The following is a 16,468-nucleotide window of genomic DNA, read 5'->3' on the forward strand; positions in this document are numbered from 1 at the left end:
AATAGAAGGGGACTTCAGCACCCTACTTTTTGCAGTGGACATATCATCCTGACAGAAAATTAACAAAGAAACATTAAACTGCACTCTTGGCTAAATGGACCTAACAGATACTTACAGAACATGTTATTCAACAGCCGCAGAATACACATTTTTCTTAACAGCACATGAAACATTCTGTCGGACAGACCATATATTAGGCCACAAACCAAGTCTTAACAAAGTTTAAAAATTTAAACTCATATCAAGCATGTTTTCTGAACACAGAAGAACAAACTAGAAATCAATAACAGAGGGAATGTTGCAAACTGCACACATTTGTAGAACTTAGTGAACATGCTCCTCAACAACAAATGGGTCAGTGAAGAAAGTAAACTGAAAATTTAAAAATTTTGTGAGACAAGTGAAAATAAAAACACCACATGTCAAAATGTCTGAGATACAATGAAAGCATTTCTAAGAGGAAAAATGTATAGCAATAAGCATTTGCATCAAGAAAGTAGAAAGAGCTGGGCATGGTGGCTCATACCTGTAATCCCAGCTGCTCAGCTGGTTGAGGTGAGAGGATCACTTGAGGCCAGGCATTTGAGACAGCCTGAGCAATATAGTGAGACCTATCTCTAAAAAAAACTTAAAAAATTTTCAGGTGTGGTGGCACAAGCCTATGGTCTCAACTACTTAGGAGGCTGAGATGGGAGAATCACTTAATCCCAGGGGTTCCAGTGTGGAATGAGCTATGATCATACCACTGTAATCCAGGCTGAGTGACAGAATGAGACTGTTTCTAAAAAAAAAAAAAAGAAATAGAAAGACATCAAATAAAGAATATAATGATACACCTCAAGGAACTAGATAAAAACAAAACAAAAACAAAACCCAAAATTAGTATGAAAAAGAAACAACAAAGGTCAGAGCAGAAAAGAAGAAAATTTAGACTTTAAAAAACACACATAAGATAGATCGATAAAATGAAAAGTTGATTTTTTAATAAGATAAGCAAAATCGGCAATCCTTTAGGTTAATAAAAAAAGAGAAAAAACCCAGTTACAAAACATATTTAAGAGTATTATAAACAATTATATGCCAACAAATTGGAAAATCTCAAAGCAATGGATAAATTTCTGAACATGAACAACCTACCAAGACGAAACCATGGAGAAATAGAAAGCCTGAACACATCAATACAAGTAACAAGACTGAATCAGTAGTAAAAAGTCACCCATCAAAGAAAAGTCCAAGATCTGATAGCTTCACTGCTGAGTTTTAGCAAACATGTAAAGAAGTAGTAGTACCAATTTGACTCACGCTGTTCCAAAAAAATTGAGAAGGAGGGAATACTTCCAAAGTCATTTTGCAAGGCCAAAACTATTCCGATATCGAAATTAGACAAGGACATAACAAAATAAAGAAAACTACAAACATTTATTTATTTAGAGATGGATTTTCGCTCTGTTGCCCAGCCTAGAGTGCAGTGGTGTTGCATGATCTCGGCTCACTACAGCCTCTGCCTTCCAGGTTCAAGTGATTCTCCTGCCTCAGCCTCCCGAGTAGCTGGGATTACAGGTGCATGCTACCACACCTGGCTTATTTTTTTACTTTTAGTAGAGATGGGATTTCGCCATGTTGGCCAGGCTGGTTTCGAACTCCTGATCTCAGGTGATCCACCCGGCTTGGCTTCCCAAAGTGTTGGGATTACAGGGAGCCAGTGTGGCCGGCCTACAGACCATCATTTCTGATGAACATAGATACAATAGTATCAACAACATACTAGCAGGCCAAATTTAACAACATATTAAAATGATCCTTCACCATGATCAAGTGGGATTTATCTCAGGGATGAAAGTGTGGTTCAATATATATAAATCAATGTACGTGATATATCAAATAATTAGAATCAATACGAAAAATTATATGAAAATTTCAATAGATTCTGAAAGCAAGCATTTTGTAAAATTCAACATCCCTTTATAATAAAAGCTCTCAAAAAACCATGTGTAGAAGAAACATACCTCAAAACAATAAAGGCCATATATAGCTTACCCACAGCTAATATCACATTGGATGGGAAAAAAATTGAAAGACTTTCAGTTAAGTTTTGGAACAAAACAATAATGCCTACTACTTACACTAATTTATTCAACATAGCACTGGAATTTTTTATCAGACAATTTAGGTGAGAGAAATAAAGGGCATCCAAATAGGAATAAAAGAAATCATACTATCGTTGTTTGCAGATGATACACGCTTATATTTTAAAAAACCTAAAAACTCCATGAAAAAACTGTTAAAACTGATAAATGAATTTAGCAAAATTGCAGGATACAAAATAAACATTAAAAATCAGTAAAGTTTCTATACTCAAACAGGAAAAATCTGAAAAAAGAAGCAATACATTTGCAATAGGTTAAAAAATACTCAGTATTAACCTTAAAGAAGTAAAAGATCTCTAGTGAAAATGATAAAAACACTGATAAAAATTGAAAAGGACACAGACAAAAATGGAAAGATATCCATGCTCATGGATTGGAAGAATTGTTATTGTTAAAATGCCTGTTCTACGCAAAGTGATCTACATATTCAATGCACTCTCTATTTGAATGCCAATGACATTCTTCACAAAAATAGAAAAAAAATTCTTAAAATTCATATAAAACCACAAAAGACCCTGAATAGCCTAAGCAATCCTGAGCAAAAATTGCAAAGCGGGAATCATCACACTACCTAACTTCAAAATCTACTATAAATTATAGTAATCAGAACAGCATGGTACTGGCATAAAAACAGACACATAGAACAATGGAATGACCAGAGAACACAGAAATAAATCTGAACATACATAGCCAACCAATTTGCAGCAAAGGCCACAAGAATGTACCACAGGGAAAGGGGAGCATCTTCCATAAATGACGAAAGCAGAGCATCTTCAATCAATGATGTCAGAAAACCAAATGTCCATATGCAGAAGATTGAAACTACACCCCATCTCTTATTGCATACAAAGATCAACTCAAAATGGATTAAAGATGTAAATGTAACACCTGAAACTTTGAAAATGCTTCAACACATTGGTCTGGGTAAAGACTTTTTAGCTGAGATCACAAAACGAAAACAACAAAACAAAAACAATGCAAAAAAGCAAAAGACAAATGGAATTATGTCAAGCTAAAACCTCTGCACAGCAAAGGAAATAATCAGCCAAGTGAAGAGAGACAACTTCTACAATGGGAGAAAATATTTGCAAACTGTTCATCAGACAAAAGATTAATAACCAGAATATATACAGCACTCAATTCAATAGAAAACATAATGATTTATTAGAAAAATGGATGAATGGTCTGAATAGAATAGATATTTTTCAAAAGAAGACAATAACAGGTCTAATAAATGGTATACAAAAAATGCTCAATATCACTGATCATAAGGTAAATGCAAATCAAATCTACAATGAAATATCATCTCAATCCAGTTAAAATGACTATTACCAAAAAGTCAAAAGTTACAGATGCTAGTAAGGATGTGGAGAAAGGGGAATGCTGGTTCCCACTGTTGGTGGGAATGTAAATTAGTACAACCACTATGGAAAATAGCATGAGATTCCTCAAAACCCTAAAAGTAAATTTTCCATATTACCCAGCAGTCCCACCACTGAGTATATAGCCAAAAGAAAGAAAAAGCAATATATGGAAGACATATGAAGACTAATATGTTTATCGCAGCATTTTTCACAATAGCCAAGAAATATAATCAACTTAAGTGTCCATCAGTGGATAAATGGATAAAGAAAACGAGCTATATATTTTATATATGTACACAAAATGTACATAATTCAGCCAAAAAAAGAGTAAAATATGGTCATTTGAGGCAACATGAATGGAACTGGATGACATAATGTTAAGTGAAATGAGCCAGGCACAAAAAGACAAATATTGCGTGTCCTCATTCATATGAAATCTAAAACAGTTGATCCCGTGGAGGTAAAGAGGTAGAGAGTAGAATGAAAGCTACCAGAGGCTGGGAAGCTTAGGGGCATGAAAAGAGAACCGTGAGAGTTTTGTTTAAGCAATTAGATTAAGAAGAATGAGTTCTAGTGTTCAATAACACAATAGGGCAACTATAGTTAACAATAATTTATTGTATATTTCATAATAGTGAGAAAAGAAGATTTGGGATGCTGTCAACCCAAAGAACTGATGAATGCTTGAGATAATTGTTATAACAGTTACCCTAATTCGATTATTATGCATTGTATGCGTGTTTTAAAATATCACAGTCACTCCATAAATATGTGCAATTTTTACATGTCAATAAAAGTTTAGTGAAAATTGTTATTGCAAAAATGCCACTACTTCATATTAAATCATGGACCTTGAATTTTCTTTTCTAATGAAGGGACTAGATTTATGATGGTATGTTCACACATTTTCCTTCAAGTCTTACTGAGATCAAGGACATATTTTTAATGAATTTACTTGTTATATCGAACCATTTCTTGGATAGATTGTCCTGATATGATCTGGAAACATCCTGTTGCATATGTGTTTTGGTATATTTATTCACTGAATCTCTGTTATAGGTTTGCATTTGTCTTTTTCTGTTTACCACTAGAAGTTGCTTTTTCACAGGTAAGGCTAAAATGACCATACGTGCTTCTTTGATTTCACCTTTTGAAATAATGTAACCATCACTGATATAGCATTATTAATTATAGCAGTAAAAGGGTGTAATGCGAAGTACAGTATTTATTCCATAGCACTAAAGGAAAACTCAAAGAGATTGAATTAGTGAAATGACAGTGGCTATTTGTAGCATAAGTTAAATTTACAAGATGCTCCAAATTTCAAATAATATCTGTTTAAAATCATATTTATCTTTCAGTTGTTCTTATTCTGCTAACTTTAGGTAAATAAAACACTTGTTTAATTTTTGATTCAAAATAACATTTGATTCCTCTTGTTAGAATTAGCTTCTCATTTATTAGAAACTTTAGCAATTTTCATTTTTTATTTTTTATTTTTTATTATTTTATTTTTTTTTGAGATGGAGTCTCGCTCTGTCGCCCAGGCTGGAGTGCAATGGCCGGATCTCAGCTCACTGCAAGCTCCGCCTGGTTTACGCCATTCTCCTGCCTCAGCCTCCCGAGTAGCTGGGACTACAGGCGCCCGCCACCTCGCCCGGCTAGTTTTTTGTATTTTTTAGTAGAGACGGGTTTCACTGTGTTAGCCAGGATGGTCTCGATCTTCTGACCTCGTGATCCACCCGTCTTGGCCTCCCAAAGTGCTGGGATTACAGGCTTGAGCCACAACAGCTTTACAAAATTAGTCCATAGATACATGTATGAGATGCCAAATATTTAATTTGTAAAACTCACAGATTCATGGAAGTTCTATAACTGGATAGGGCATTTGACACCAAAGCCATACACTTCGTTTTTTATAAGAGCTAAAGGAGATAACCTGTCCAAACTAGCTAATAATGAAAATTCTACTACAGAGAAGTGTGCATTAATTTAAAAGTTTTTCCAGCATAGTCTGTTATTAATTCTGTAGAAAACAGCAGGGTAGAATACCTGTAAAAGTTTTAACAACTTTTTTAAATCAGCATACTTTCATAAAATAAAATTAATATTTAATTAACAAACTTTAGCAGTTCAGAATATCAATGAAACTTTATATTTAAATAATTCAGTTTTCATTTCTTAGCATTTTAGGCTTCATTGAAGCAGAGCGGTGAAAGGATTTTCTATATTTATGGTGTGTGCTTTTCTGTCTCTGCATTTGCTTCTGCTCTGAATTTCCACATTTTTGTTTGTCTTAAAGCTATTCTTTTAATACTCATTTAACATATTGAACCTAATAATGAAGGCATGTGGATCTACACTTGAGTAAAGATAATGGAATGGAGCTCATAGCTGAAATTTAGTTTTATTCCAATCATTTTACAAATAAAGCAGTAAAACTTTCAAGTAAATATAAAAGTTGGCAAACATACCTTTATAAAACATGCACTTGTTATCTATCCTGCCATGATATGCTTTTTCTTTTAGAATGAAAATTTTAATTAACTATAATGTATTATAAAAATATAGACAAAAATAATCATATGGAAGCCCCTTTTCTAGTGATTTGACACTGTTATTTTGATATTCATATACCCTTTATTATTAGTTTTGAATACTTACCAATTTACAATGCTATTTGAACTTGGAGAGATATTTTTATAAGTCCAATTAATTTTGGCCAAGTGTATACTATAGTTTTTCAAGGATTCCTAATCAATTTTTATTTTAAAATGGAATCAACTGATGATTTAGTCTCTAGGATGTATCATGCTGAGGCAGAGAATGTACTATTGGAATAGTGTTTCTACTGAAACAGAATCATATATTCACAAAGACTCATTATTACAAGTGATCGAAGGCAACAATGCCTTAATTGTTTTGAAAATACAGTTTTTTTCCTCCTAAAATGTGATTTCTGTAACTGTTTTAAGGAATGTATTTTCACAATCTCACATTTTCAAATCTGATCAAATAGACTACTAAGTCTGTCCAGCTACAGTCATTGTTTGATGGATGGATGTGTGTGTGTGTGTGTGTGTGTGTGTGTGTGTGTGTGTGTGTGTGTGTGTGTTAGAGTAAAGGGTTGTACACAAAGAGGGGAGATAATTTTTTTTACAACTTTATTATTTTTCTAAATTTCATTTTCTGCATTTTTACATTTGAAGCTATTATATTTGATTAATCTAAATTTAGATTATTAAAATAAATTCAGGTTATTAATTTATAAATACAAGAATTATGCAGCATTGTCCTTAATTTTATATATTGCCTCTTTTCTACTTGTAATTTTACTTCCTATTTCTAATTTTACTTATTTGGATATTTTCTTGAATATATTTTTCAGAAGTTTATTTTATCCTTAATCTTGAAAATATATGCATTAGTTAAAAGAAGACATAGTGTGAATGGTGATAAAAATATTGTTTCATATAGTTTTGTGATTTTTGACATGTGAAACTATTAAATGTAAAATTTCCTTTGGGTTATAATTGTAACTATTTCAAATATTAATGTATGCTGAGTTCTTTCTTTTCTTTGAAAGGATACCATAATATTCGATATACTTATACAGGTTGTTTACTGAGTTTTTTACTTTTCCCATCAGTGAACACAGCAGCTCTTTCTGGTATATAAAATCACAACACAGAAGTTTGGGACAGAAAAGGAAATCTACCACAGTTAAATGAAACCACATAGGGGTTTAAGTAGACTAAATGCTATTACCCAAGATGGAATATTCCCAGCCTGGCAACACTAATGTCTATAATCCTGAAAATTCTCTGATCTGGAATGGACTCCATTGGTTGTCTCTAGTTTGCCCTCTTTAAACTTGCTTATTCAGTTCTAGGGTGCCATGTTATGATGTTAAAAGTTATTCAGAATAATTTTTTTTTTCTCACAAAGTATTTGCTACAAAAATCCAAAGCATATTAATAATGGAGGCATGAAGTGTCATTTTTCAATTTCTAAAGCAATTTTTCAGGTGAAAATATAACTTGGTGGTTTGAGTCATATTAGTCACAAGGTAATAGGACATTTTAGAATATATAAACTTTTTTTTTTTTTTTTTTTTTTTTTTTAGACGGAGTCTTGCTCTGTCACCCAGGCTGGAGTGCAGTGGCACGATCTTGGCTCACTGCAACCTCCACCTCCCGCTTTCAAGCAATTCTCCTGCCTCAGCCTCCCGAGTAGCTGGGATTACAGGCACCTGCCACTGCACTCGGCTAATTTTTGTATTTTTAGTAGAGACAATATTTCATATTTCACCATGTTGGCAGGCTGGTCTGGAACTCCTGGCCTCGTGATCCACTCTCCTCAGCCCCCTAAAGTACTGGAATGACAGGTGTGAGCCACTGCACCCGGCCTATATAAACTAATGTTTTCAAGTGTATGAATACTTTCAAATATTTTTCATGGGGTAATTAAAAATATATTGATGCTTTTAGAGTACAAACACTGTGATTCAGTAGAACACAGAGTGCCGCAGCACTTTCTTCCTACACGGCTTATGATAGCAATTTGATATGCAGTTATTTTATTTTGGAATGGAAAAGGCTGCCAACTTAAAAGACAATCCCATTTCAATGTTGGAAAGTTAAGTATGCTGGGGGCTGTTATTACAATGATAGCTAGAAAATATTAACATGTTACAATTTTGATAGAATGTCATAAATAGGCTACTCTTGATTCAATTTTAACAGATACGTCTTAGATACAGAGTACCATTTTCTTCCTCTTATTGACAAGGAGAAGCAAGCAACCTCTCAATAGGCAAGCATAGTCTTAAATGTTTATAACTCATATTCTAATGAGAAAAGATGATTTATGGCAGAAGTAAGAATGAAGTTACACAACAAGGAAATTATGACTAAATTTCCCTTTTATTCAGGAAATTCTGAGTTTTTGTGTACCCTTGAACTTTGTATTTGTCCCCTGTTCTTTCTAGGTTCAATTCTTGTTCTAATTAGCTAGTCTGCTTTATTCTTTCCACTCTCAAGTCTTTGCAAAGGGAATAATAGCCGTTGTGATAGAATGCAGAGGATTTCAGACTCTCATCCAAGCAAGAAGAACCCTTTTTCTCCCCTACATGAAGCTTATTTAAAATGCAATATAAACCATAGTGAAATAAGAACCCAAGTTATCCTCTGCTTAGCCTTCCCTTTCTGCTTTCCATAGCCTTTTATGAGCCCTGAAAAGGGAATTAATGGTCCCTGGTAATCAAGAAAACACTGTATTTTGGTTTATTTTAAAGCAGAATCCTTTTCTGCAGCTAATTGCACTATTTAAATATACTTTTGAAAAGATTTATTCATTAACCTTTATCTATTCACATAGATGATGCATTCGGGGAGGGTCATACATTTTGTGTAAAATAAAGTGTGGCGCTGTAGCTGAATAAATGTGACACATTTTATGGGAAATTTATTTATACCATACCAATTGGCTATTTGAAAATATCTTCCTTTGAGTGAATATCAACAGAGAATTGAAATGCCATTTTAGTCTGCAGCTTCACCCTTACCATTAGGGATCTCTAGTTATGACAAATAGAAGCACCTTGCTAGGTCAGATTGATTGACAATTGGAGACATCACTTCTTACAACCGTGTCATCCATATATTCCTCTCTAATGCACAGTACAATGATAACGCACTTAAAACCATCCTATTTTATGTAACCACTGGAAGTGAGCTTCAATAAGCATTTCTACTTTTCATGATTTAAATGAACTGTATATACCATCATTAAAGAGCATATTTTAATTTTTAGGCAGCGAAACATATTGCTATGATAGCATATTGTCGAAACAAACTTTCAGTAAAAAATAAAATCAGAATTAATAATATTATATCAAGGATTCAAACTCTAAAATGACATTTTCATTTAGAGCTGAGACGGAATCTTGGGGTTTGCTATTATCTCATGCATGTGTTCTATTTAGAAGTATGGAATAGGTAGACAAATTTAATAAAGCAATGACCCTAGAATCAAATCCTTTGATGAATGACATTTGAGATTTATTGTGTGTTCCATGTTCTTCTTCATCCACATCCACTACTCTCCTGCCATTTTTAAAGTGATTTCCCCATTTATAAAGCAAATAGAACAGATTTGATTTGGCCTTTTCCTATGTTAAGTGATTTTATATCAAGACTGATGAAATGTTACTAATCATCAGAGAAATGCAAATCAAAACAACAATGAGGTACCATCTTCCATCTGTCAGATGACTATTATTAAAAAGTTAGAAAAAAAAAAAAACAGATGCTGGTGCCATTGTGGAGAAGAGAATGCCTATATATTCCTGATGGGAATGCAAATTAGTTCAGTCACTGTGGAAAGCAGTTTTGAGATTTCTCAAAGAACTAAGAGTTGAACAACCATTTGACTCAATAATCCCATAACTGGATATATACCCAAAAGAAAACAAATCATTCTACCCAAAAGACATATGCATTTGTATGTTTGCTACAGCACTAGTCACAATAGCAAATACATGAAATCAAGGTACCTAGGTACTCATCAGCAGTAAACTGGATAAAGAAAATATGGTACATTATACACCATAGAATAGTATGAAGGCATAAAAAAGGACAAACTAATGTCCTTTGCAGCAACATGGATGCAACTGGAGGCCATTATCCTAAGCAAATTAATGCAGAAACAGAAAACGAAATATCACATATTTAACTTATAAGTGGGAGCTAAACATTGGGTACTCACGGACATGAAGGTGGCAACATTAGAAACTGGGGACTACTAGTGGTGGGATTAGAGGCAAGAACTAAAAAACCAATTACTGGATCCTATATTCAGTACCACGGTGACAGAATCTTTGATACCCAAAACCTCAGCATCACACAATAGAGCCAGGCAATAAGCCTGTACATGTGCCCCTGAATTTAAAATAAAAGTTAAAAACAGAAAGGAAAAGAAAAAATGTTTTCTTCCCTTGCATGTAGAGAAAGAACTCATGTTTGCCTTACAGTTAGAGAAGATTTATAAACCCCTAGCGGAAATGAAGCCTTCTGTGTATTAATCATCTCAAATATCTAATAAAATGACACATATATAAACAAAAAAGACAGATGATTTTCTGACAATTTATTCTTAGCTTGAATGGTTTCATTAATTACATATCCAACACTCAAAAGAAGATATCTGGGAAAACAACATGATATTTGTTTTAAAAACTCATCTCAATATTTGGACCAATGGAAAACATGTCATCAGCTTAATTGACACTAACCAGATTCTTATAATAATGATCTAAACTATAGTGTACCACTTTCTCTAATCTGCTAATTTTAATTGAAATGGAAAATCTGTGGTAGTATACTCATTTTTTTACGTTAGATTTTGATTTGTGTGTGTTCAAATTTTTTTTTTTTTTTACTCTATGAGGAGAAATGTGTGTGTATTTGGACATACTATGGTTTACACACAATCCTTCAAATAAGTAGTTGGAAGTTTGGAAAATTTCCATGCAACACTAAATCCATTATTGGTTAGTTACTGGTAGTACTGATGTTTTATGAAAAGAACTTTGACTGATATTAACATGTTTGATATGTACTTCGTGCAGAATATACTTATCTTTCTTAAAGTTGAATTACATTTAGTTACACAATATTATCAGAAATTTAGGTAAGCTTATTTTAAACATTTTAATGCAGAATATTTGTTGTTTTCTTATAATTTAAGTTTCAAAGCAAAGGTACAAAGAATACAGAGACATTATTATTTTTATTTATCTTTTACATGAAGGCGATTTCTTGGAGTTTCCTCTTTGTTTATCGAGTTGCAAAGTTTTGAGTTTTAAAAAATTTATCAAGATCTGTCTGATGGATGTTACATTTGGAAGATTGGAAATGCGAGGATCTGTTTAGTCTTTTTGGTTGGTTTGTTTTTTGCTTTACCATTCAATAAATTGAGAACTCACTACGTTTCAAGGGCCTAATTGTGTCCAAATACATGTATTGAATCTGCTGCTAGAGAGACCAGCGGATGTGAACACTTCATTGAGCCTGTGGGGAACAGTTCCCTGCTGAGCCTTTATAGAAGAACAACTGTTTAAAGAAGAAAGGAAAGTAGAACAGATACAAAGTTAAAAGACAAATGTGCAAACTCCTGCTTTTAATGGTATTCAAGGGTTTAGCAAGCCATTAACTTTAGTGCTGTGGAATTGCTGAAAGTAAGATTTAAAAATAAAAGCTTGTGGTTATCTAGGGACTAAGTTACTGAGGGATCCAGAAAGACAGTTTGCTATTGGAGGGAACCTCCAAGCATGGAAGGTCAGAGTCAAGTGAAAAGAAATACGGAAATGGTAATTTATTCCCCTTCTAAAACTAGTGGCTATTGCAAACAATGAGGATAAGTAGGTTGGTAAATCATTGTTGTTTAAATATTTAAGAAGACACATTGTCAATCTTTATAGCCATCTCAAATTTTCTTTTATTTAATAAAGAAGATTGTCTTCATAGAAATAAACTATCAGCAGTTATTAAAAGTGAAAAATTGTGAACATTATTGGAGATTTGATTATCAATCACGGAGGAAAATACCCCATGAAATACCATATATTATCCTGCAAAGTACCTATTTCTGGTACACTCCACATCCTGAAGAATGACTAAGCTTGGTGTCTAATTCATCAGTACCTCCTATTGCTTATTTTATCTTTCATTCCTTATCTCTCCCTTGTAAGTTTTCCAGCAGCACACAGAGCCAGAAATCTTGTTCTTTTGAAGATGAGACATCTAATTCTAATACTAGGGTTGCCATCGAATTTCCTACTTATCAGGTATGCTCTTAGTGTTTTTAATTTTTAAAACGTGGAAAGAGATCTGATTTTCCTTTAATAAAAATTAAATTTAAGCCTGCTATTCATAAAGTACAGGAAGAAGTCATATCTAGGTTTGATTAATTAGCGATGAAGATGACTTGTTATAAATCTTTGCCTGTAATTCTTCATGTAAAAAAAATTGACTTGAAGCCAAGTTATCAGCAAGAATTCAATGCTCTTTACTGTTGTACTTATTTGAAGCTAAGTCTTGGATTAAAGCCACCGATGAAAAAGCTGTTGTACATGACTCATGATGGAAGGGCATACTGCAGACAATATGGGCACTTGGATCCTATCATGAAGGTGAATGTGAAGTCACAGGACAGAAATGAAGAAAATTGACTTAATGCCTGCACGGTGTCTGATATTTTCATAAACACTAACCCACTTAATCCAAATTAAATGCCTCTCAAATACTAAGAAAACAATATCATATGTGACTCATAATAGCCTAAAACATGTATTCTGGAGTCAGACTGACTACTTCAGTTTGCATCTATTCTATCATAGTAGTTATGTGAGGTTGAGCAAAATACTCATTTTCATGTGCCTATTTCCTCCTTTGTGAAATAATAACTATAAGATTTATATGTGTTAAAGTAGTTAATACTTGCAGGGCTTTGAGAAGAATGCCAAACTAATAAATGATGAGCAAGTGTTTGCTACTATTATAAATAGAGAATACAGATTTAATATCACAAAGCACTGCCTCATATCTTATATAACTTTAAAAAGTTGCTATCCAATCATATTTTGAAAAGCAAATGTAGCTAATTTAAGATGAATGGGAATCAATAAAATATTTATTTTGAGTAGAATGATCTTTGTAAAATTGTTTTCAGCATTACAAAATAATTGTGATTAACCTAATTATCAGTTACAGCAAGGCATGATATTGATGAAACACCTCAACAACTGACTTTTCCATTGTGTTCAATTGCATTCTTACATGGTATTCAGTTTGCTGCATGGTACACTGAGTTTTAGGTTATTCAGATCCCTGAAAGGGAGAGGGAACTGGGCAGCTTTGCCATATCATTGTTTTCCAAGTATTCTGGCTTTCTACAGATAAAACCTAGGAACTCACATTATTAAACACTTCTAAAGATTGAATGAATATCAATGGGCTAGAACATGAAATTATAAAAAAAAAAACCCTATATGAGAAGAGATCGTAGATGAATTTCAGAAAGTCTTAAGGCAATAATGCTACTTCCTTTACACATTAACATAAAACAAGGAGTTAACCATGGAATAGGTACAAATTATAAAGCCATATTTATATATCCTGCGGAAGGGCCGCCATTTTATAAGTAGTTTCAATTCTGTGAGAAATTGCGATATATTCTATAATTAAATGCCTTTGAAAACTAGTGAATATTTAATTTCTGTTTTGTTAAGCTACTCATATCATTCAAATATTTATTTTCACATTTCAGATGTATATATTTTTATTTGAAGGCAATTCTTATGTTTTGAGGCCTATGCATTATTTCTAAAATGGGTCAAGAATGACAACAACTACAATTAACTTGAAATATCTTCTACTTTTGATGTTGAATAGCTGCTGACATGTGATTTTATAAATAGCCTTTATTTTAAATATGGGAATGTATGGCTTTGTGGTAGATGATAATGGAATTTTATGTTTTATAAGCAACTTATTTTACTATTTATAGTGGAATGGTAAGTAGGCAAAGACTTGTAATTACATTTCTTCAGCATATCTGATATTTAGCACATTTGAACATTTATAACTTGCTCCTTTAATTATTCTGTAATATTTTACAGATATAACTTAAGTTGTTAACTACATTAAAACAATTATTTTGATAACAATAATGTATGAATTGATATTTTTCTTAGCTGTATAGTAGAATAAAAGAGAGATGGTTTAAAACCTTTAAAGAAAACATAATTAGATTTAATATTCTTTTACTTATGCACAAGTCATTACATTCATTAAAGTTTTAATTTCAAGCCATATTGCCTAAATAAGATTAAGTAAACATCTCCTTTTAATATATGTTTGACTAAATATTATTTGCCTTTTACTTCATGCAACCTGTATTCAATTATAATTACTTTTATACATTTATTGCTCACCCATATTGTAATAATGCTGCATGTACTACAAAATCATATGTAGAGTTGCTAGAGGATGTAAAATTTTTGTTTACATATAAAATAAGCTATACATTCATTTAAATTAATGGATTTTCAATTTGACGAGGACTGTGTCTTTCATAAAACATTTCAATTAATGTCCCTTGGGATAAAAAAGTTTCAGCTACCTTGAAGCAGGTAGCTGAACTAGATAAAAGTTTACATATAATTTGCCAAATCCAATCAACATTTTTTGCTAATATACAGATAATTCTTGATGTATAATTCCTTATATTCTACTTTAAAATTGCTAAGGTGGTTTCTTGTCCATGGAGTTGAGGCTTAGTGATGAGCCCGAGCAAACATAATTCATGTTTATAAATTACATTGACTCAATTTTTTTAACATTCTAAATGTTCAACATTTATAAAGAAAGGAATTACATATTTTAAATTTTCTTCTGGAATCTTTGTGTTGTCTCTGACACTGATATCATTATTGTGTAGTCAGGCAGTCTTCAATCTCACATATAGGTGAAGAAAGAAAGAAGAACAATAAAACATGTGATAAAAATATGTGATAAAAAGAGATTCAGAGAGGGGAAGGACCTCCAATAATATTAACAATGAATGTTGGGTATCTTCTGTAGTGATAATAATAATATAGGGGAAACATAATTAGGAAAACTAAAAGAGGAGACTAGAGGTTAAGTTCCCTGAAGCTGCTCAAGCAAATCAATTCATACTAATTGAATTTTTTCATCCAATACTGATTTTACTTCTATTATCAAATTGTAACTTCAGGTCATCTTTAAAGCAGATATCTTCATTTTGCTACTTTTTATAATGTGATCATTACAGTAATCATTGCAACAGTCTTAATCATTTGGCAGTCTAAATAAAATGTTAGAGTAATTTATCATATTTACTGCATTTCTCTAGTTATCATATTATCATTATTTTGCTTTTGTACTGTTAAATCTACAGAGTATGAGTAGTTTAAGTCAACTAACCTAAGAATTTAATCTTCTCTAGTACAAGCAATGGTAGCTTTCAGTTGAGTAGTGTGTTTTTGTTGTCACTTTCACATGATTTTGAATACAAAAACGGAAAAAAGTCATTTGTAATATATCTGTAGTTGGGCCATTTTTAAATGAAAGAGATAAATATATTAATCACAGATAATGTGATTATAACCCAGAAATTAATATAAATGTTCTTCCAGGCAGGAGGCAGTGACTCTTTGTAAATAAAAGAGATGAGGAAATAATATGGTTTGGCTCTGTGTCCCCACTCAAATATCATGTTGAATTGTAACCCTCAGGTGTCAAGGGAGGAACTTGGTGGAAGGTGACTGGATCATGTGGATGGTTCCCCCCTTCTGTTCTTGTGATAGTGAGTGAGCTGTCACTAGAGCTCATGGATTTATAAGTGTTTGGTAGTTCCCCTTTCACTCTTTTTCTCTCTCCTGCCATCTTGTGAAGAAGGTGCCGACTTCCCCTTTACCTTCTGCCGTTATTGTAAGTTTCCTGCGGCCTCCTCAGTCAGGCAGAACTGTGAGTCAGGTAAACCTCTCTTGTTTATAAATTACCCAGTCTCAGGTAGAATCTTTATGGCAGTGTGAAAATGAACTAATACAGGAAGAAAAAAAAATAAGTCAGAACCTTAGAGAAGAGTTTGCTATGCATTTAAAATACTTTATTGTTTCCCCTTTTTTCTATTTAGTCTATAATGTTTGAACAGATAAATTCAAAATATTCAATGACCTAAACATATAGTTATATGTATATTTTAGATATTGCAGAAAATCTTATAGATTTTAAAGAGCTGGATCTTATGGCCATAACTTGGTAATGCAGAGGAAGTTACAGAATACGACTACTGCCTGAGACATCATGTGACAGAACCTAGTGTGGAAAAATAAATAAACAAAAGTTTTCTTGCTACTTAAGCTCTTATGAA

This window comes from Macaca mulatta, chromosome 1, assembly GCF_049350105.2.
Source record: "Macaca mulatta isolate MMU2019108-1 chromosome 1, T2T-MMU8v2.0, whole genome shotgun sequence".
NCBI lineage: Eukaryota > Metazoa > Chordata > Mammalia > Primates > Cercopithecidae > Macaca > Macaca mulatta.